The 24,004-nt window shown below is 38.7% G+C and overlaps 1 protein-coding gene and 1 pseudogene across 5 annotated transcripts in view; both read left to right on the plus strand.

Moving 5' to 3' along the window:
* The window catches only part of MAP4K3 (mitogen-activated protein kinase kinase kinase kinase 3), a 199,589-nt gene that overhangs the window by 66,656 nt on the left and 108,929 nt on the right, over positions 1–24,004 (plus strand). The window lies entirely within an intron of this gene.
* Positions 14,235–14,717, plus strand: LOC129030296 (developmental pluripotency-associated protein 3-like; annotated as a pseudogene).

Consider the following 24,004-nt stretch of genomic DNA (forward strand, 5'->3'; position numbering starts at 1 on the left):
AATTCTACTCTTGCATATCTGCCGACACAATGATTGTCATGCACAAATGTTTATAGTAGCATTATTCACAATATGTCTCAAAATTGGAAGCAGTCTAACTGCCCATCAACTGGTGAATGAATATGTTGTGTTCATACAATTGAATACTATTCAACCATAAAAACAAGTTGCTGATAGCATGCTATAACGTAGATGACCAAAAAGTGCTAAGTGAAAGGAGCTAGACACACAAAACTGCATACTGTATTATTCCATGTGAAAGGTTCAGAAAAGGCAAATCTGTGGTGTCAGAAAGTTAATCTGGTGAGCTGGGGACGGGGTGGACTAACAATTATTGGACGTGAAGGGTCTTATGGGAATAATCTAGTGATGGTTGTACAACTTGGTAAATTTACTAAAAGCACCATTGAATTATACACTTGAAATTGCTGAACTATCCAATTTAAACATATGCCTTAATAAAATTATTAAAGATACGTAACTAAAACCATTAACAACATTACAGTTCTTTATTAATAAGAGCTACGCTTAGCAAATAGTTGCTACGTTATATCTATAGGTTCTCACTTAATTTCTTCTTATCTTTTTTCCTTGTAATTTTCTGTGGAAGTAACTCGATCATTTATCCTGTAAAGTTCCCCTCAGTCCAGATTTTGCTGATTGCCTTGCTGTAGCATCATGTAATATATTCTTTGGTGAATTGATAGATATCTCTAGAGAACTGAGTAGACTCCGGTTTTATTTGGGGTATGGAGGAGGGAACTACTTCACGAGTGGTGTTACGCTCACATTTTTCTAAGGTAGAGGGGTGTGTGTGTGTTTAAGAGACAGTCTCACTGTAGCCCAGGCTGGAGTGCAGTGGTATGATCGTGGCTCACTGCAGTCTTGATCTCCTGGGCTCATGCTATCCTTCTACCTCAGCCTCCCAAGTAGCTAGGACTGCAGGCATGTGCCATGACACCCAGCTAATTTTTATTTTTTGTAGAGACAGGGTCTCACTATATTGCCCAGGTTGCTCTTGAATACCTGGTCTCGAGCGACCTCTCACCTCGGCCTTCCAAACTGCTAGGATTACAAGCATGAGCCACTGTGTCTGGCCTAAATTAGAGTTTTGATGGCTAGTCTTCCATTTTTTGGAAACAAAAATTAAGTCTGAAATAGTCTAGTGCAACATGTTGGATTTTAAGAATTTCTATCTAGAGTTTGTTCCTTTTTCCTTTTTTTACAGCTGATAAGCAGTTTGAACCTGAAGCAAAATAAAAACTTACTCAGACATTTTGACCAAATTGTTTAAATGTGAAGTTACTCCAAGGTGTCTGACTGTTGCTTCTCATCTTAATTATGCAGCTTTAAATTTTAAAAATTTAAAAAATTTTTTTAATTTTTTTTTTTTTATTTGTGATGAAGTCTTGCTCTGTTGCCCAGACTGGAGTGCAGTGGCACGATCTCAGCTTACTGCAACCTCTGCCTCCCAGGTTCAAGCAATTCTCCTGCCTCAGTTGCCCGAGTAGCTGGGATTACAGGGGTGCACCACCACGCCCGGCTAATTTTTGTATTTTTAGTAGAGACGGGGTTTCGCTGTGTTGGCCAGGCTGGTCTTGAATTCCTGACCTCAGGTGATCCACCCACCTCCGCCTCCCAAAGTGCTGGGATTACAAGCGTGAGCCATCGCACCTGGCCTCATTTATTTTTAATTTTAATTTTAATTTTTTATTGTTTCGAGATAGAGTCTCGCTCTCTCACCCAGGCAGTGGTGTGATCTTGGCTTACTGCAACCTCCACCTTTGGGTTCAAGCAATCTTCATGAATAGCTGGAATTACAGGCATGCACCACCATGCCTGGCTAATTTTTGTATTTTTAGTAGAGACAAGGTTTCATCATGTTGGCCAGGATGGCCTCGAACTCCTGGCATCAAGTGATCCACCTGCCTGGGCCTCCCGAAGTGTGGGGATTACAGATGTGAGCCATTTTTAATTTTTGTGGCTACATAGTAGGCATATATATTTCTGGGTTACATGAGCTGTTTTGATACAGACATGCAATGCATAATAATCACACCAGGGTAAATGGATATCCATCATCTCAAGTATTTATCCTTTGTGTTTCAAACAGACCAGTTATACTCTTCTAGTTATTTTAAAATGTATGATTGGATTTTTTTTTTTTTTTTTTTTTTTTTTTTACTAAAGTCACCCTGTTGTGCTTGCAAATACTAGGGCTTATTCATTCTTTCTAATTTTTTGTACCAATTAACCATCTCCAAATCCCCCCACCAAGCCCTGGAAGCTTCCCAGCCTATGGTAACCATCCTTCTACTCTCTATCTCCTTAAGTTCAATTGTTTTGAGTTTTAGCTCCCACAGATAAATGAGAACATGTGATGTTTGTCTTTCCGTGCCTGGCTTATTTCACTTAACATAATGACTTCCAGTTCCACCCATGTTGTTGCAAATGACAGGATCTCATTCCTTTTAATGGCTGAATAGTACTCCATTGTATATATGTACCACATTTCTTTATTCATTCATCTGTTGGTGGACACTTAGGTTGCTTCCAAATCTTGGTTATTGTGAATAGTGCTGCAGTAAACATGGAAGTGCAGATCTCTCTTTGATATACTCATTTCCTTTCTTTTGAGTATATATCTAGGAGTGGAATTGCATGATTGTATGGTAGTTCTATTTTTAGTTTTTCGAGGAACTTCCAAACTGTTCTCCATAGTAGTTCTGTTAATTTACATTCCTACTGACAGTGTAGGAGGGTTCCCTTTTCTCCACATTCTCACCAGCATTTATTGCCTATCTTTTTGATAAAAGGCATTTTGAATAAGGGGAGATAATATCTCATGGTATAGTTTTGATTTGCATTTCTCTGATGATCAGTGATGTTGAGCACCTTTTCATATACCTGTTTGCCATTTTTATGTGTTTGAAGAAATGTCTGTTCAGATCTTTTGCCCATTTTTAAATTGAATTATTAGGGTTTTTTTCCCCAGTGGAGTTGTTTGAGCTCCTTATATAATCTGGTTGTTAATCCCTTGTCAAATGAGTAGTTTGCAGATATTTTCTGCCATTCATGGGGTTGTCTCTTCTCTTTGTTGATTGTTTGTTTTGCTGTGCAGAAGCTTTTTAATTTGATGTGATCCCATTTGTCCATTTTTGCTTGCTTGCCACTGCCTATAGGATATTGCTCAAGAAATCTTTGCCCACACCAGTGTCATGGAGATTTTCCCCAATGTTTTCTTGTAGTAGCTCCATAGTTTGAGGTCTTCAATTTATGTCTTTAATCCATTTTAATTTGATTTTTGTATATGGTAAGAGGAAGGGGGTCTAGTTTCAGTCTTCTGCATATGGATATCCAGTTTTCTCAGCACCACTTATTGAAGAGACTGTCCTTTCCCCAGTGTATGTTCTTGGTATCTTTGTTGAAAATGCATTCACTGTACATGTCTGGATTTATTTCTGGGTTCTCTATTCTGTTCACTGATCTATGTGTCTGTTTTTCCAGCAGCATGCTGTTTTGGTTACCATAGCTCTGTAGTATAATTTGAAGTCAGGTAATGTGATTCCTACAGTTTCTTTTCTTTTTTTCTTAGGATAGCTTTGGCTATTTTGGGTCTTTTGTGGGTCCCTAAAAATTTTAGAATAGTTTTTTCTATTTTTGTGAAGAATGTCATTCATATTTTGATAGGAATTGCATTAAATCCTTAGATTCTTTTGGGTAGTATGCACATTTTAACAATATTGATTCTTGCAGTCCATGAACATGGAATATCTTTCCATTTTTTTTTTTTTGTGACTTCTTCAATTTCTTACATCAGTGTTTTATGTTTTCATTGTAGAGATCTTTCATTTTTTTGGTTAATTCCTAGGTATTTTATTTTATTTGTAGCTATTGTAAATGGAATTTCTTTCTTGATTTCTTTTTCGGATTGTTCAGTTTTGGCATACAAAAATGATACTAATTTTTGTATATTTTGTGTCCTGCAGCTTTACTGAATTTATCAGTTTAATAGTTTTTTGGTACAGTCTTTAGATTTTTCCAAATATAAGATCATATTATCTACAAACAAGGATAATTTGACTGCTTCCTTTCCAATTTGGATGCTCGTTTATTTCTTGCTCTTGTCTGAATGCTCTACAAAAATTTAATATATAAATATATGTAATATATATTATATGTATAAAGGGATCAATTCAGCAAGAGGATGTATATAGATAGATGTGTGTGTATGTATACATATATGTACATATATATACAGAGGGAGAGAGAGGATATGTATATATAGTGACCTTCTTAGCTCTTCTTACAGTTTCTGTTTTGAAATCTATTTTTTCTCATATAGCTACTCCTGTTCTTTTCTTGTTTCCATTGGCATGGAATATCTTTTTCCATCCCTTTATTTTAGTCTGTGTATCTTCATAGGTGAAGTGTGTTTCTTGTAGGCAACAGATCATTGGGCCTTATTTTCTTATCCATTCAGCCACTCTGTTTTTTGATTGCAGAATTTAGTTCATTTGCATCACATCAGTGCTCAAAAAGTTTTGGATTTTGGAGCATTGTGTATATCAGCTTTTTGAATTAGGGAAATTCAACCTGTATCAGCAAGAGTTAAACATTCCACTCTTTCCTGGAGAATCTAAGTCACTTTGACATAGAGAAGCACTCTTGATTTACACCCCAGATGGCATAGCTTCAGGTAAGAGACACAGTGTTCACATCCATCATAACTTTGTTGTTTATAAGGAAAAAGAACTGGAGGGCAGCCAAGATGGCCGAATAGGAACAGCTGTGGTCTACAGCTCCCAGCGTGAGTGACACAGAAGATGGGTGATTTCTGCATTTCCATCTGAGCTTTGAAGAGAGCAGTGGTTCTCTGGGCACGCAGCTGGAGATCTGAGAACGGGCAGACTGCCTCCTCAAGTGGGTCCCTGACCCCTGACCCCTGAGCAGCCTAAGTGGGAGACACCCCCCAGTAGGGGCAGACTGACACCTCACACGCCCAGGTACTCGTCTGAGGCAAAACTTCCAGAGGAACGATCAGACAGCAGCATTCGCGGTTCACGAAAATCCGCTGATCTGCAGCCACCGCTGCTGATACCCAGGCAAACAGGGTCTGGAGTGGACCTCTAGCAAACTCCAACAGACCTGCAGCTGAGGGTCCTGTCTCTTAGAAGGAAAACTAACAAATAGAAAGGACATCCACACCAAACACCCATCTGTACATCACCATCATCAAAGACCAAAAGTAGATAAAACCACAAAGATGGGGAAAAAACAGAGCAGAAAAACTGGAAACTCTAAAAAGCAGAGTGCCTCTCCTCCTCCAAAGGAACGCAGTTCCTCACCAGCAACGGAACAAAGCTGGACGGAGAATGACTTTGACGAGCTGAGAGAACAAGGCTTCAGACGATCAAATTACTCCAAGCTACGGGAGGATATTCAAACCAAAGGCAAAGAAGTTGAAAACTTTGAAAAAATTTCAGACAAATGTATAACTAGAATAACCAATACAGAGAAGTGCTTAAAGGAGCTGATGGAGCTGAAAGCCAAGGCTCGAGAACTACGTGAAGAATGCAGAAGCCTCAGGAGCCGATGCGATCAACTGCAAGAAAGGGTATCAGTGATGGAAGATGAAGTGAATGAAATGAAGCGAGAAGGGAAGTTTAGAGAAAAAAGAATAAAAAGAAGCGAACAAAGCCTCCAAGAAATATGGGACTATGTGAAAAGACCAAATCTCCATCTGATTGGTGTACCTGAAAGTGACCGGGAGAATGGAACCAAGTTGGAAAACACCCTGCAGGATATTATCCAGGAGAACTCCCCAATCTAGCAAGGCAGGCCAACATTCAGATTCAGGAAATACAGAGAACACCACAAAGATACTCCTCGAGAAGAGCAACTCCAAGACACATAATTGTCAGATTCACCAAAGTTGAAATAAGGAAAAAATGTTAAGGGCAGCCAGAGAGAAACGTCAGGTTACCCACAAAGGGAAGCCCGTCAGACTAACAGCAGATCTCTCAGCAGAAACTCTACAAGCCAGAAGAGAGTGGGGGCCAATATTCAACATTCTTAAAGAAAAGAATTTTCAGCCCAGAATTTCATATCCAGCCAAACTAAGCTTCATAAGTGAAGGAGAAATAAAATCCTTTACAGACAAGCAAATGCTGAGAGATTTTGTCACCACCAGGCCTGCCCTAAAAGAGCTCCTGAAGGAAGCACTAAACATGGAAAGCAACAACCGGTACCAGCCACTGCAAAATCATGCCAAATTGTAAAGACCATCGAGGCTAGGAAGAAACTGCATCAACTAACGAGCAAAATAACCAGCTAACATCATAATGACAGGATCAAATTCACACATAACAATATTAACTTTAAATGTAAATGGACTAAATGCTCCAATTAAAAGACACAGACTGGCAAATTGGATAAAGAGTCAAGACCCATCAGTGTGCTGTATTCAGGAAACCCATCTCACGTGCAGAGACACACATAGGCTCAAAATAAAAGGATGGAGGAAGATCTACCAAGCAAATGGAAAACAAAAAAAGGCAGGGGTTGCAATCCTAGTCTCTGATAAAACAGACTTTAAACCAACGAAGATCAAAAGAGACAAAGAAGGCCATTACATAATGGTAAAGGGATCAATTCAACAAGAAGAGCTAACTATCCTAAATATATATGCACCCAATACAAGAGCACCCAGATTCCTAAAGCAAGTCCTGAGTGACCTACAAAGAGACTTAGACTCCCACACAATAATAATGGGAGACTGTAACACCCCACTGTCAACATTAGACAGATCAACGAGACAGAAAGTTAACAAGGATACCCAGGAATTGAACTCAGCTGTGCACCAAGCAGACCTAATAGACATCTACAGAACTCTCCACCCCAAATCAACAGAATATACTTTTTTTTCAGCACCACACCACACCTATTCCAAAATTGACCACATAGTTGGAAGTAAAGCTCTCCTCAGCAAATGTAAAAGAACAGAAATTATAACAAACTATCTCTCAGACCACAGTGCAATCAAACTAGAACTCAGGATTAAGAAACTCACTCAAAACCACTCAACTACATGGAAACTGAACAACCTGCTCCTGAATGACTACTGGGTACATAACGAAATGAAGGCAGAAATAAAGATGTTCTTTGAAACCAACAAGAACAAAGACACAACATACCAGAATCTCTGGGACACATTCAAAGCAGTGTGTAGAGGGAAATTTATAGCACTAAGTGCCCACAAGAGAAAGCAGGAAAGATCCAAAATTGACACCCTAACATCACAATTGAAAGAACTAGAAAAGCAAGAGCAAACACATTCAAAAGCTAGCAGAAGGCAAGAAATAACTAAAATCAGAGCAGAACTGAAGGAAATAGAGACACAAAAAACCCTTCAAAAAATTAATGAATCCAGGAGCTGGTTTTTTGAAAGGATCAACAAAATTGATAGACTGCTAGCAAGACTAATAAAGAAGAAAAGAGAGAAGAATCAAATAGACGCAATAAAAAATGATAAAGGGGATATCACCACCGATCCCACAGAAATACAAACTACCATCAGAGAATACTACAAACACCTCTACGCAAATAAACTAGAAAATCTAGAAGAAATGGATAAATTCCTCGACATGTACACCCTCCCAAGACTAAACCAGGAACAAGTTGAATCTCTGAATAGACCAGTAACAGGATCTGAAATTGTGGCAATAATCTATAGCTTACCAACCAAAAAGAGTCCAGGACCAGATGGATTCACAGCCAAATTCTACCAGAGGTACAAGGAGGAACTGGTACCATTCCTTCTGAAACTATTCCAATCAATAGAAAAAGAGGGAATCCTCCCTAACTCATTTTATGAGGCCAGCATCATCCTGATACCAAAGCCGGGCAGAGACACAACCAAAAAAGAGAATTTTAGACCAATATCCTTGATGAACATTGATGCAAAAATCCTCAATAAAATGCTGGCAAACAGAATCCAGCAGCACATCAAAAAGCTTATCCACCATGATCAAGTGGTCTTCATCCCTGGGATGCAAGGCTGGTTCAATATATGCAAATCAATAAATGTAATCCAGCATATAAACAGAACCAAAGACAAAAACCACATGATTATCTCAACAGATGCAGAAAAGGCCTTTGACAAAATTCAACAACGCTTCATGCTAAAAACTCTCAATAAATTAGGTATTGATGGGACATATCTCAAAATAATAAGAGCTATCTATGACAAACCCACAGCCAATATCATACTGAATGGGCAAAAACTGGAAGCATTCCCTTTGAAAACTGGCACAAGACAGGGATGCCCTCTCTCACCACTCCTATTCAACATAGCGTTGGAAGTTCTGGCCAGGGCAATTAGGCAGGAGAAGGAAATAAAGGGTATTCAATTAGGAAAAGAGGAAGTCAAATTGTCCCTGTTTGCAGATGACATGATTTTATATCTAGAAAACCCCATCATCTCAGCCCAAAATCTCCTTAAGCTGATAAGCAACTTCAGCAAAGTCTCAGGATACAAAATCAGTGTACAAAAATCACAAGCATTCTTATACACCAATAACAGACAAACAGAGAGCCAAATCATGAGTGAACTCCCATTCACAATTGCTTCAAAGGGAATAAAATACCTAGGAATCCAACTTACAAGGGACGTGAAGGACCTCTTCAAGGAGAACTACAAACCACTGCTCAAGGAAATAAAAGAGGATACAAAGAAATGGAAGAACATTCCATGCTCATGGGTAGGGAGAATCAATATCGTGAAAGTGGCCATACTGCCCAAGGTAATTTACAGATTCAATGCCATCCCCATCAAGCTACCAATGACTTTCTTCACAGAATTGGAAAAAACTACTTTAAAGTTCATATGGAACCAAAAAAGAGCCCGCATCGCCAAGTCAATCCTAAGCCAAAAGAACAAAGCTGGAGGCATCACGCTACCTGACTTCAAACTCTACTACAAGGCTACAGTAACCAAAACAGCATGGTACTGGTACCAAAACAGAGATATAGATCAATGGAACAGAACAGAGCCCTCAGAAATAATGCTGCATATCTACAACTATCTGATCTTTGACAAACCTGAGAAAAACAAGCAATGGGGAAAGGATTCCCTATTTAATAAATGGTGCTGGGAAAACTGGCTAGCCATATGGAGAAAGCTGAAACTGGATCCCTTCCTTACACCTTATACAAAAATCAATTCAAGATGGATTAAAGACTTAAACGTTAGACCTAAAACCATAAAAACCCTACAAGAAAACCTAGGCATCACCATTCAGGACATAGGCATGGGCAAGGACTTCATGTCTAAAACACCAAAAGCAATGGCAACAAAAGCCAAAATTGACAAATGGGATCTAATTAAACTAAAGAGCTTCTGCACAGCAAAAGAAACTACCATCAGAGTGAACAGGCAACCTACAAAATGGGAGAAAATTTTCACAACCTACTCATCTGACAAAGGGCTAATATCCAGAATCTACAATGAACTCAACCAAATTTACAAGAAAAAAACAAACAACCCCATCAAAAAGTGGGCGAAGGACATGAACAGACAGTTCTCAAAAGAAGATATTTATGCAGCCAAAAAACACATGAAAAAATGCTCACCATCACTGGCCATCAGAGAAATGCAAATCAAAACCACGATGAGATACCATCTCACACCAGTTAGAATGGCAATCATTAAAAAGTCAGGAAACAACAGGTGCTGGAGAGGATGTGGAGAAATAGGAACACTTTTACACTGTTGGTGGGACTGTAAACTAGTTCAACCCTTGTGGAAGTCAGTGTGGCGATTCCTCAGGGATCTAGAACTAGAAATACCATTTGACCCAGCCATCCCATTACTGGGTATATACCCAAAGGACTTTAAATCATGCTGCTATAAAGACACATGCACACATATGTTTATTGAGGCACTATTCAGAATAGCAAAGACTTGGGACCAACCCAAATGTCCAACAATGATAGACTGGATTAAGAAAATGTGGCACATATACACCATGGAATACTATGCAGCCATAAAAAATGATGAGTTCATGTCCTTTGTAGGGACATGGATGAAACTGGAAATCATCATTCTCAGTAAACTATCGCAAGAACAAAAAACCAAACACCGCATATTCTCACTCATAGGTGGGAATTGAACAATGAGAACACATGGACACAGGAAGGGGAACATCACACTCTGGGGACTGTTGTGGGGTGGGGGGAGGCGGGAGAGATAGCATTAGGAGATATACCTAATGCTAAATGACGAGTTAATGGGTGCAGCACACCAGCATGGCACATGTATACATATGTAACTAACCTGCACATTGTGCACAGGTACCCTAAAACTTAAAGTATAATAATAATAAAATAAAAAATAAAAAAGGTAAAAAAAAAAAAAAAAAAAAGAACCTTGGGTTCACTTTGTAATCCAATCCTGAAGTCTGCCCGTTTACATACAGCTCTCCTTTGCTCTAAGCCTATCAAAACACCACTTCATTTAAATTTCACCTCAATTCCATTTTATTCAAAATATTACAAAAACTCTTTTCTTTTGGTAAGATGCCCTAAGATTTCTCTGGCGTGTGGTTTTCCTCATTGCACTGGGTCAATAAACCTGAATTTGTGAGATTATGGGTTTGTTCCTGTGGTCTGTGGCTGATCCGGCTAGAACGCTGCCAATTCTTGAGACTTATTTGGAAAAAAAAATTAAAAATGGATCAAGATGAGAGCTATGGCAGAGCTTGCTAGTAGAATAGAACTTAGATATATATTCTTTGGGGCTTTATTTTCAAGTTCTGATAATGTATTATTATATAAATAAGTTATATATCTGGAATCTTTTCTGTTTGTGATTTAAAGTCAGAATTTAAAAGTTACTTATTCTCATTTGTGGTATTGTTTGCAGCACTAGTTATTATAATATGATACAAATGCAGATGGATAACAGTGATTCATTAGGTAGCAACTGATAGGAAAAACTCTTCTAAATGGGGAAACTCATTCCTTTTGCAACACAATGAAAACTACTGAGATTGATAAACAGAGAAACTTGTAGTGAGAAAATAGGGTATTATGCTTTGTTTCCGTGAGAGTAACATGCATTAAATTGTAAAGCTAAATTTTAAAAGTGCGAAAAAGTACCAGTAAGACCTTATTCCACTATTTTTTCATGGACCTCCAAAGTTAAATGTTATGGAATATTCTCTCCTGCCAGCCTTTGACTTTAGTTTTTTCTTTCCTGAGAGGTAGTAAAGGTGCTTTCTGCCTCCTTATCTTTCATCATAGAGTGGTGAAACATTGGGGATATGATTTATCTGGTGCCTTTTCCCATCTCCCTTGAGTGTTTTTGTGGATCCCTTGCCACCATGTCCTTATTCAGTGCTGCCTTGTGTTTATTGCCCTCATGAATAGAGTAGTTGTTACATCATTCATGATAATTATTCTTCAAAGGTTAATCATGGATTGCTTAGCCACTCTTAAATATATTAGAATCATACTATGACTTGAGGCTGACTGAGCTGGAGAGATTGAATGTTTACACATTGAAAGGTAATAATGCTCCAAAATAAAAAAGCAACTGACAAAGGACTTTTTGTTTTGTTTATCTGCAATGTATTTCTTATTCTCAGTCTTCTATTTATGACAGTGATTTGGCTTCAAGGATGTTTATTTAGCACTTAATTTAGAAGGAAGATACAGAGATATGGTTCCTGCCTTCCAGTAACTTGTTATCCAATATGAAAACTAGAATGTTTATGTAAGTAGCAGCGTAACTATGGAGAACCCATTGAGCAGAATGTGTGTGCATATGTAGGTGGTGGTGCTGGCAGTAAGGAACGGTGATGGCTGTGACTAGAAAGACTTAATTCGTGGGTCACTGAAGATCCGCCTTTGACTATTTACTCTGAAATACTCTGGGCTGGGAATATCTAGGTAGGATGCTATGTGAAAGGATACACATAGTGCAGAGTGGCTGATATTCCTAACTTATACTTGGTGGGTTCCATAGAAGCTGTGAGTTCCATTTCCCTTGGGACAGTTAAGGAAGTAAAACTTCAGATGAGCCTTCAAGACTGGCTAGGATTTTGCTAGTAGAATAAGAGAATGGAGGGTATTCCACATGAGGATAGTATAAAAGCAAAGGTAGTATGAAAGTACTAGGCCTGTTTGGAAGTAGTAGTTTGATTTGTCTAGAGTAGTGTGCTCTATATGAGCATGGTGGGAAATAATAAGTGGAAAACTGATGATAGTTTATGGAGAGCCTTAAATACTAGCCCAAAGCAGCCAGGCGCAGTAGCTCACGCCTGTAATCCCAGCACTTTGGGAGGCCGAGGCGGGCAGATCAGCTGAGGTCAGGAGTTCAAGATCAGCCTGGCTTGGTGGCACGCACCTGTATTCCCAGCTACTTGAGAGGCTGAGGCAGGAGAATCACTTGAACCTGGGAGACGGAGGTTGCAGTGAGCCAAGATCACGCCACTGCACTCTAGCCTGGGTGACAGAGCAAAACTCCATCTCAAAAAAAAAAAAAAAACACTAGCCCAAAGGTTTAGATTTTACCCTGTAAAACAGTGGGATTTCATTTGTTTTTACAGGTTAGTAACATGGTCAGAGTATAACTGTAGGAAGAGTCAGTGTACACAGGCAGATGGGAGAGAAGCCCTGCTGGTAAGAAGACATTACTGTTGTGACAGCCATACTTGAGTTACGTGCAGAGGGAAGGAAGGGGTGACTGCATGAGATTTTAGGGTGGATAGGACTTAAAACATGATTGATAGGTTACAAGGGATAAGGGAGAGGTACGATATATATAAAAATTGAGTTTATGGGAAGAATAGTTTTATTGTTTTGATTTTAGAAACTCATTTTCATGAGTTTTATACAGCTGTGGTTTATGCCTATGTAACCTCAAGAATAGATCAGGAGTTGCTAAAAAAAAATGTCTTTAAATCAGGTCTGGTGAGAGAACAGAAAGTTGAGAGATTAAAAAGGTCCAAAATTAGAACTATTTTATTTAACTTTTTTTCTTTTTTGGGATTTTTTTTTTTTTCTTTTAGAGACAGGATCTCACCCTGTCACCCAGGCTGGAGTATAGTGATGTGATCATAGCTCACTGCAGCCCCAACTCCTGGGCTCAAGCGATCCTCCTGCCTCAGCCTCACTACTAGCTGGGATTAACAGGTGTGCATCACCACACCCAGCTAATTTTTTAGTTTTTTTTGTAGAGACTGGGTCTGGTTGTGTTGCCCAAGCTGGTCTCAAACTCCTGGCCTCAAGTGATTGTCCTGCCTTGGCCTCCCATTGTTCTGGGATTACAAACATGAGCCACTGTGTCCAGCTAAAACTATTTTAAACAATATGTCATTGTTCTTGTTGGTGGGCATGATAAAAACAGAAAAATTTTTGCCCATTGTATTGTTCACTTCCCTTAAAATCTACACCGTGCTCTATTTTTCCTTTTTCTGTCCTTACTCCAGAAACATTTTTTGAGGCTACTATAATACTTACTTTACATATAGAAACTGTAGGGATGCTGCCATAATTTTTAGTAGGCGGGGCGGGGTGGGGGGGGGATATACTCCAGAGGATTTTCACTAGAAATTCAGTCCTGAGTTACGGGTACCTTCCTTATTTTGGGCCTTCCATCAGAACCACTTGGGTAAACCTGGCTCTCAAAAGAGCTGGATCCAGGTAAAAAAGGAGATCCAACAGGTTTATAGGTCAGGAAGCTCAAGTTAAGCCCTCCTTCCCTGACTACCTGGACACAATCCGTTTACACTAGAGAATGTTTTCTCAAATATTCCTTTAAAATAAGAAAGGAGTGGAACTGGTTCTTTGGGATGAAAAACATCTTAATTCTTTTTATGTATAAAGCACAGATGTATGTATGTATATATGCATAATACATAAACGTGCAGAATATCTGTGGTATTAAAATTTCTTGGGGAGAGGCATTAGGAAAACAGAGTTGGGAAACACAGCATTAGGGTAGACATTTTTTCTTTTTATCTTAAAGTTGAGGTCTCACTATGTTACCCAGGTTGGATCGAACTCTCACCTCAGTCCCCCAAATATCTGGGACTACAGGCTTCCAACACCATGCCCAGCTCTAGAGTAAGACTTTTTTGGGGCTACCTTGTAGCAATTTGAGGCTCCGTCATCAGTTTCTGCTAGGTTTCAAAGATCCAGGAGAAGATTAGTGTTGTGTCAAGACGCCGATGGACCCATCACAGAAGTTTAATCCAACCTACATCCCAGAGTCTCCACAAATGCTCATCGAAGAAAATTCCCGGGACGATTCAGGGGCCTCTCAAATCTGCTCCGAGATGTTGATAAAGAACCTTAGTAACTTGACTATCAATGCTAGTAGCCAATGTGCTTCCCCTCTATCAGAAGCTTTACTCCGTTGAGAGTCTGCAAGAGCAGCAGTCCTCAAGGAAATCGAAGATGAGTGGCTTTACAGCGGGAAAGGAGTAAGAACATTGCTGTCTGTGCAGAGAGAAAAGATGGCAAGATTGAGATACATGTTACTCGGCAGAGTTCGTACGCATGAAAGAATACCAACAAACAAGGGGCCTAAGGGAGTTAAGAAGGAATCAAGACCACTCAAATGTCCCTGCAGTTTCTGCATGTCTAACGGATGGGATCCTTCTGAGAATGCTAGAATAGGGAATCAAGACACCAAGCCACTTCAGCCATAAATCTTATTCTTGCACCTTTTTTTCTTGCTGGTAATTTTATATAGCAGGTTGAGAAAGCTACTCTGTGCTAGTATAGACTATACACCAATAATTTTGGTAATGAGTTCTATCTAGGATGTATTTTTCTTCTTGTATCTTTTTCTTCCTACTATGATACTAGTAATTCATAAGGGATCTGTGTAATCTGAATGTATTTGAATAACTTTAGCTCTACTCTTTGATTTGACCCAAAGAAGCCAAGATGATACAAGTATTCCCATGTGTCTTAGAAGCCCAAAGTCATTGAGATGAAACCCAACATCAAGAAATTGAAGCAAAATTACTTGTGGATAAAGAAAGCATTAGGTAGTTTGGCTATAGCATAATTAGATTTTCTGGCTTTCAAAAATTTGAATTGCAATCACAGTAAACTTTGTTATTTTTACATTTTCAGCACAAAAAGGTGTTTATATAGAAACAATAAAGTTGACATTTGAGTACCTTTAAAAAAAAAAAAAAAAAAAAGACTTTTTTTTAGGGAGCCAGGGCCATGGTTTCTTTCTTTTTTTTTTTCCTTTTCCTTTTCTTTTTTTGTTTTTTTAGATAGAGTCTCACTCTGTCACCCAGGCTGGAGTGCAGTCGCACAGCCACAGCTCACTGCAGCCTCAACCACCCGGGCTCAGTCAATCCTCCCATTTAAGCCTCCCAAGTAGCTGGGACTACAGGCTCACACCACCATACCCAGCTTATTTTTAATTTTTCTGCAGATGAGGTCTCACCATGTTGCCCAGGCTAGTCTGAAACTCCTGGGCTGAAGCAGTCCACCTGCCTCAGCTTCCTAAAGTGCTGGGACTACAGGTGTGAGCCACTGTGTCTGGCTTCTTTTTTTGTTTAGATAGTTTGAGCAAGGGAATTTCTTCTTGGCTTTGTGGAACCCAAGTTCAAAGGCCATTCAGTAACAGTGTATGTAAATGTAAGTGATACTTATCTTAAGCATTAATCAAGAACACTTACTAAAATACAGCCAAACAAATAAATAGACTCTAAGTTATTTTTATCAGGTGAAGTATTTGAAGGGTTGTTTTCTTCATTCTCATTTCTGAAAAAAAATACGAATATTGCTGTTTTAATCATTTTTTCATTTGTTTTGAAATAACTAGGAATCAATAGGATTATTAAATACTTCCTTTGTATTTCTGTGCTATTGATCAGGGCTTTAATATTTCTTCAAAAATTCAAAGTTGGGTGCTGCTTCTATGGTTTTAGAAAAGTTTTTTCTAATTTTATGTTGTAATTACTGAAGCCAATTTCTTATCTTTTTAAAGATTAGCCAGTGGGTTTCAAGATACCCTGATAGTTTAATGTAGTGTTTCAGAGTATTTCCTGGTACTCCAGTAGTTTGACACAGTAATTGGCAACTTAAGAGAAGTTGGAATGTTAGCCATAGATTACTGTGTAAATCAAAAAATAAAGTTCCAAGGCCTCCCAACCATCTAAATGAACCCCTCCACTGGGCCAAAGGCATTCCGAAGTTATCCTGAAAAACTCAGGCCATGACAGAAGCGGAGGTGGAACTACTCCCTCTTCCCTTTCGGAATTCAGGGAAAGCTGACTGGTATTAACATCAGTACAGATCTTATGTCTCAAGAGAAACATTTCGTCTGAAACATTTACATCTGAAGAGAAGCCTACTACCTGGAGGTTTCATCTGCATGATAAAACCTTGGTCTCCGCAACCCCTTATCAGAACCCAGACATTCCTTTCTATTGATGATAACTCTAAACCAATTGCCAATCAGAAAATTTTAAAAATCTACCTCTAACCTGGAAGCCACCACCTCCACCCCCACCCCACCACCCTGCTTCAAGCTGTCCCACCCTTCTAGATCAAACCAATGTAAATCTTAAATGTATTCAATTGATGCCTCAGATCTCCCTAAAATGTATAAAACTAGGCTGTACCCTGACCACCTTGGGCATATGTTCTCAGGTCTCCTGAGGACTCTGTCATGGGCCATTGGTCACTCATATTTGGCTTAGAATAAATCTCTTTAAATATTTTAGAGTTTGACTCCTTTCATGAACAACTGAAGTACTGTTAATTTCATTTATTGTTTCTACCATATGAAATGGAGTTTAGAAATTATGTATTTTGAATGACACCACACATGAAATTAAAAGTTAATTTGAAATTCACTTTAAAACACTTTTACGTGTAACGTAGATGTATGTTCTCACTTCTCTGTGTTTAAAATAGAATGGAAATGGGAAGATTTGACAGTGAAATACCCGTAACAATGGCATGAGAAGCCTGGTTTATTTTTCATAGTCTAAGCTTACATTTTTCTCTTGGCTATAGGACATTTTAAAAATTACTATGGCATAACCCAAAAATAACATTCTAAGCCCCCCAACCAACTGATGGAGGCTCTCCTCAGCCAAGGGCATTCCAAAGTTAACCTGAAAAACTAGTTCAGGCCATGATGTTACCATCATAATGAGACTCCACCATCCTCATTATACCCTCCTCCCTTTGGAATTCAGGCTCAGCTGACCCACATTAACATTTAAACAGATCTTAAGACTAGTGAACAGACTTTTTACAGCAATAAGACACCAAATTCTAGCCTGACTCTAGTATAGCATCACATGACAGATAGCAGGCCCTGAAAGAAATAGAAGTATTTTATCCCAAGTATATTTCTTTGATATATTTTGAAATGGTCCTGCAAAGCTGTCTCTTGTAGGGAACATCTGTATTCTGTAGAGGATTCATTTTCCTTTCCAGGTCTTTTTCCTGATCCAGGAGAGAATTAACTGAGTCTGGCACTTTATAGGTCTGACAAAAGCTCTGAAGTCTGCTACCTGGAGGCTTCATCTGCATGACAAAACCTTGGTCTCCGCTACCCGATATCTTTTTTTTTTTTTTTTTTTTTGAGACAAAGTTTCTATCTGTCGCCTTGGCTGGTGCAGGGGCGCCATCCTGGCTCACTGCAAGCTCTGCCTCGGGTTCACGCAGTTCTCCTGCCTCAGCCTCCGACATAGCTGGGATTATAGGCATGTGCCATCACGCCTGGCTAATTTTTGTATTTTTAGTAGAGATGGGGTTTCACCATGTTGGCCAGGCTGGTCTCTTACTCCTGGCCTCAGGTCATCCACCCACCTTGGACTCCCAAAGTGCTGGCATTACAGGCGTAAGCCACCGCACCTGGCCCACCTTACACATTTTGATTGATGTCTTATGTCTCCCTAAAATGTATAAAACCAACCACTTTGGGCACATGTTCTCAGGATCTCTTGGAGCTGTATTACAGACCACTGGTCATTCATATTTGGCTCAAAATAAATCTCTTCAAATATTTTAGAGTTTGTCTCTTTTTATCAATGGTGGTAAAAACACATCACATGATATCTATTCTGTTAACAAATTTAAATATTTAGTACAGTATTGTTAACTATAACCATTATGTTATACATTATGCTCTAGAATATTTTCATCTTGTGTGACTGAAATTCTTTACACATTGAACAGCAACTCCTAATTCTTCCTTCCCCCAGTCTCTGGCCATGACCATTCTGCTTTCTGGAGTGCAAATGTCTCTTTGAGATTCTAATTTCAGTTCTTTGGGGTATATACCCACAAGTGAGATTGCTGGATCATATTGCATTTCTATTTTTAATATTTAGAGGAACTTCTGTACTGTTTTCCATAGTGGCTACACCATTTTACATTCCCATCAACAGTGGACGGAGGTTTTCATATCCTGGACAACGCTTGCTATTGTCTTGTTTTGTTTTGTTTTGTTTTTTATAATGGCCATCTGAACAGGTGAGAGGTGACATCATGGTTTTGATTTGCATTTCCCTGAAGACAATGATGTTGGGCATCTTTTGATATAGATCTGTTGGCCATTTGTATATCTTTTTTTGAGAAATTTCTGTTCAAGTCCTTTGCTCTTAAAAAAAAAAATCCCCAGTATGATTACTGTATAAATGACAAAAATTGTATACTGTTTGTTTACAGTTTACAACATGGTATTCTGATGCATATGTATGTTGTGAAATGATCAAATCAAGCTGTTTCATATATCCATCACCCATTCACCCATTGCTCTTTTTTTTTTTTTTTGAGATGGAGTCTCACTCTGTTGCCCAAGCTAGAGTGCAGTGGCACAGTCTTGGCTCACTGCAACCTCCACCTCCTGGGTTCAAGCAATTCTCCCACCTCAGCCTCCAAAGTACCTGGGATTACAGACACCTGCCACTATGCCCAGCTAATTTTTTGTATTTTTAGTGGAGTCTGGGTTTTCCCATGTTGGCCAGGCTGGTCTCAAACTCCTGACCTCAGGTGATCCACCCACCTCGGCCTCCAAAAGTGCTGGGATTACAGGCATGAGCCACTGCGCCCAGCCCTTTGCTCATTTTTGAATCCGGTTATTTGGTGGGTTTTGTTTTGCTGTTGCATTGTAGGAGTGCCTAATAACCCCTCATCAGATATATGGTTTGCGAATTTTTTCTTACATTCCATAGGTTGTCTTTTAATTCTGTTTCTTGTGCTGTGCAGAAGCTTTTTAGTGATGGAATTTCAGTTGTCTGTTTTTGCTTTTGTTGCCTGTGCTTTTAATGTCATATCCAAGTAATAATTGCGAAGACCAATATTATGAATGTTTTGGCCTGTGTTTTTCTATAAGAGTTTTATAGTTTCAGGCCTTGCATGTAAGTATTTAATTAATATTCAAGTATTTAATAAATTAAAGCTGAATTTTTTGTGTATGTAGGATAACGTCCAATTTCATTCTTTTGCATGCTGCCATCCAGTTTTTCCCAGCATCTTTTGTTGAATACTGTTTTACCCCATTGCATAGTCTTGGCATCCTTGTAAAAGGGGATTTGACCTTATATGCATGTGTTTATTTTGAGTTTTCTTTTCTCTATTCCATTGGTCTATGTGTCTGTCTTTATGCCAGTGCCATGTTGTTTGATTACTGTAGCTTTGTAATATGTTTTGAAACCAGGAAGTGTGAGACCTCCAGCTTTTATTCTTTTTTCTCAAGATTGTTTTGGCTATTTGGCATTCTTTGTGGTTCTATCTAAATTTTAAGATTGTTTTTTCTATTTCTGAAAGAAAAAAGTTGCTGTTTGTTTTCCAGATTACATTGAATTTGTAGATCACATTGGGTAGTATGAACATTTTAACAATGTTCTTTCAGTCCATAAACATGGCATGTCTTTCCATTTATTTTTCTAGTTAAACGTTTTGTAATTTTCAGAGTACAAGTCTTCCTCCTCCTTGGTTAAATTTATTACTAGGTATTCTTTTTGATGCTGTTGTAATTGGGATTATTTTCTTAATTTCCTTTTCAGATTGTTTTTAGTGTATATAAATGCACTTGACTTTGTATCCTGCGACTTTGCTGAATTTATTAGTACTAACAGTTTTTTTGTGGAATCTAGAGCTTTCTATATGCAATGTCGTGTCATCTTCCAGCAAATATAATGTTACTTTTTCCTTTTCAGTTTGGATGTCTTTTATTTCTTTTTCCTGTTTCTGGCCATAGGACATTTAACATGATCCAGGATAAAGAATCAGAAAGATGAGAATTATTCCACATGTATCAATTCTAAATAAAAGCTACTTATTTCAAAATAATATCTGTTAGAAAACTGTCCCTTCATGTTTATTTTTTCAGGTGAATTTAAGTATAATTTTTTCAGGATTCAACTGGCATTTTGATTGAAATTTCATTAATACAGTTATTAATTCATAAGGTACTTGCTGTCTTTACCATAGTAAGTTCTTCTATTCAGAAGGGAAGTGTCTTTTGTTTTTTTCAGGTCTTTTATCTCACAGAATACTTTGTTTTCTTATTTTCCTTTAGTCATCTTTATTTCTGTCTTCTACATGTATAACATCTTCATGACTCTAATAAGCTAACATAGTTTTCCAGAAGCATCTTGACAGATGTCATTATAATGAAATAATTATTTGCAGTATCAAACAGCTATTTAACATGAAAACTAACAACAGAGCAGATTCTGTTTTAAATGATAATTTAATAATATTAAATTAAATATTTAATATTTAAATAAAATGTAGTTTAATTTAAATAATGTTTAAATAATCATTTTAAAGATTTTAAAAGCAAGTTTAAACTTTGTATGGAGCCTATGGGTTTTAAAGCTTATTCTTAGGTACACAATTTAATTTGACATATTCTAATATGTTATTGAAGGATTTTAAAAAATTATTTCTGCCTTTTTTTCAAGTGTTTGTTTTCCAGGAGCACAGTCATATATAGTAAATAATGAAAATTTTGTATTTCTACTGTTTATACCACCTTATTTTTTTTTCTTGTGGGTTTCAATTGGTTATTACCTTTAGAATAATTCATTAATTCATTTATATTGAAAGAGTCTAATGTGCTAGGGAAGCACACATATAAGTAAACATATAATATGTTAAGTGTGGTACATGGGGAAAAATAGAGTAAGGGGGCATAGAATTGTGACTATGGGTATTTGCTATAATATATATTATTATAATATAATATATCACATTATTACATAAAACATAATTGCTATAATGTAGAGACAAAAGGGTGTGGGGGAGAGAGGGAAAGAGAGAGAAAGAAAGAAACAGAAGAGAAATGGGAGGCAGAGACAGATTTGTCTGAGATGATACAACTATTAAGTTGTGAAACCAAGTTTCATAATTAGATATTCTGATTTCAAAGTGCATATCCTTAATAGTGACACTGTGCTAGATATGTAGACAAGGCCAACAGCAAAGTATGGACTTAATGTGACAGAAATAAGGGACCTTTTCAGGGTTCATCTTTAAGCTGTTATTGTTTTGATTGTTGATATAGTTTAGCTGTGTTCCCGCCCAAATCTCACCTTGAGTCATTCCCGTAATCCCCACATGTTATGGGAGGGACTTTGTGGGATGTAATTGCATCGTGGGGGGCAGTTACCCCCTGCTGCTGTTCTCGTGATAGTGAGTTAGTTCTCATGAGATCTGATGGTTTTATAAGTGGCTTTTCCCCCTTTTGCTCATACTTCTTCCACCTGCTACCATGTGAAGAAAGATGTGTTTGCTTCCCCCTCTGCCATGATTTGTAAGTTTACTGAGCCCTCCCCAGCCATGCCAAACTGTGAGTCAGTTCAACCCTTTTCCTTTATAAATTACCCAGTCTTGGGTAGGTCTTTATTAGCAGCACGAGAATGGACTAATACAGTAAATTGGTACCACGAGTGGGGTGCTGCTGTAAAGATACCTGAAAATCTGGAAGCAACTTTGGAATTGGGTAACAGGCAGAGGTTGGAACAGTTTGGAGGGCTCAGAAGAAGAAAAGAAAATGTGGAAAAGTTTGGAAGTTCCGAGAGACTTGTAGGGCTCAGAAGACAGAAAGATGTGGGAATGCTTGGAACTTTCTAGAAACATGTTGAATGGCTTTGACCAAAATGCTGATAGTGATATGGACAATAAAGTCCAGACTGAGGTGCTGTCAGATGGAGATGAGGAACCTGTTGGGAACTAGAGCAAAAGTGACTCTCGTTAGGCTTTAGCAAAGAGAGTGGCGGCATTTTGCACTTGCCCTAGAGATCTATGGAACTTTGAACTTGAGAGAGATGATTTAGGGTATCTGGTGGAAGAAATTTCTAAGGAGCAAAGCATTCAAGAGGAAACAGAGCATAAAAGTTTGGAAAATTTGCAGCCCAACAATGCAATAGAAAGAAAACCCAGTTTTCCTCAGGAGAAATTCAAACCTGCTGCAGAAATTTACATAAGTAACAAGGAGCCAAATGTTAATCACTAAGACAAGGGAAGCATGTCTCCAGGGCATTTCAGAGACTTTTGCAGCAGCCCCTCCCATCACAGCCCTGGAGGCTTAGGAGGAATAAATGGTACTGTGGGCCAGGCCCAGGGCTCCCCCTGCTGTGTGCAGCCTAGAGACTTGGTGCTCTGCATCCTAGCCGCTCCAGCTGTGGCTAAAAGGGGCCAACGTACAGCTCAGGCCATTGCCTCAGAGGGTGCAAGCCCCAAGCCTGGCAGCTTCCACGTGGTATTGAGCCCACAGGTGCACAGAAATCAAGAATTGAGGTTTGAGAACCTCTGGCTAGATTTCAAAGGATATATGGAAATATCTGGATGTCCAGACAGAAGTTTGCTGCAAGGGTGGAGCCCTCATGGTTCTGCTAGGGCAGTGCAGAAGGGAAACATGGGGTTGGAGCCCCCACACAGAGTTCCCACTGCGGCACTGCCTAGTGGAACTGTGAGAAGATGGTCACTGTCCTCTGGACCTCAGAATGGTAGATCCACCGACAGCTTGCACTGTGCGCCTGGAAAAGCTGCAGACACTCAATACCAGCCTGTGAAAGCAGCCAGGAGGGGAGCTGTACCCTGCAAAGCTGCAGGGGTGGAGTGGCCCAAGGCCATGGGAGTCCACCTCTTGTTATCAGCATGACCTGCATGGATGTAAGACAGGGAGTCAAAAGAGGTCATTTTGGAACTTTAAGATTTAATGACTACCCTGTTGGATTTCAGACTTGCCAGGGGCCTGTAGTCCCTTTGTTTTGGCCAGTTTCTCCCATTGGAACAGCTATATTTACCCAATGCCTCTACCCCCATTGTATCTAGAAAGTAACTCACTTGCTTTTTATTTTACAGGCTCATAGGTAAAAGGGACTTGCCTTGTCTCAGATGAGACTTTGGACTTGGACTTTTGGGTTGATGCTGGAGTGAACTAAGACTTTGGGGGACTGTTGGAAAGACAAGATTGTGATTTGAAATGTGAGGACATGAGATTTGGGAGGGGCCAGGAGCAGAATGATGTAGTTTGGTTGTGTCACCACCCATATCTCATCTTGAATTGTAGTTCCCATAACCCCCATGTGTTGTGGGAGGACCCAGTGGGAGGTAACTGAATCATGGGAGCAGTTACCCCCTGCTGCTCTACTCGTGATAGGAGGCCTATCTTTATAATGTATTTCTCATGAGCCTTGAACAAAGTTCTTTAAATCCTTTGGATTATTAATGTATTAAACTCTACTTTTTTCTTACCCAAATCTACATTTTTTATTTACATTTAAAAATTGAGTATGTGGAATTTTTCTTTGAATTTTTTTCCCACAAAAATGTTGAATTTAATTTGACCATTCTCACAATCACATAGAGTTGACTTAATAGTAGAAAATGATACACTTTGGATCAGTAGTATTTCATGGGAAAGCTGCAGTTGAAAACCTAAAGCCACTAATACGTTCTGTTAGAAATAAAAGGAATAATATATAGGCAATTAATTATA

Source organism: Pongo pygmaeus, chromosome 12, assembly GCF_028885625.2.
Source record: "Pongo pygmaeus isolate AG05252 chromosome 12, NHGRI_mPonPyg2-v2.0_pri, whole genome shotgun sequence".
NCBI lineage: Eukaryota > Metazoa > Chordata > Mammalia > Primates > Hominidae > Pongo > Pongo pygmaeus.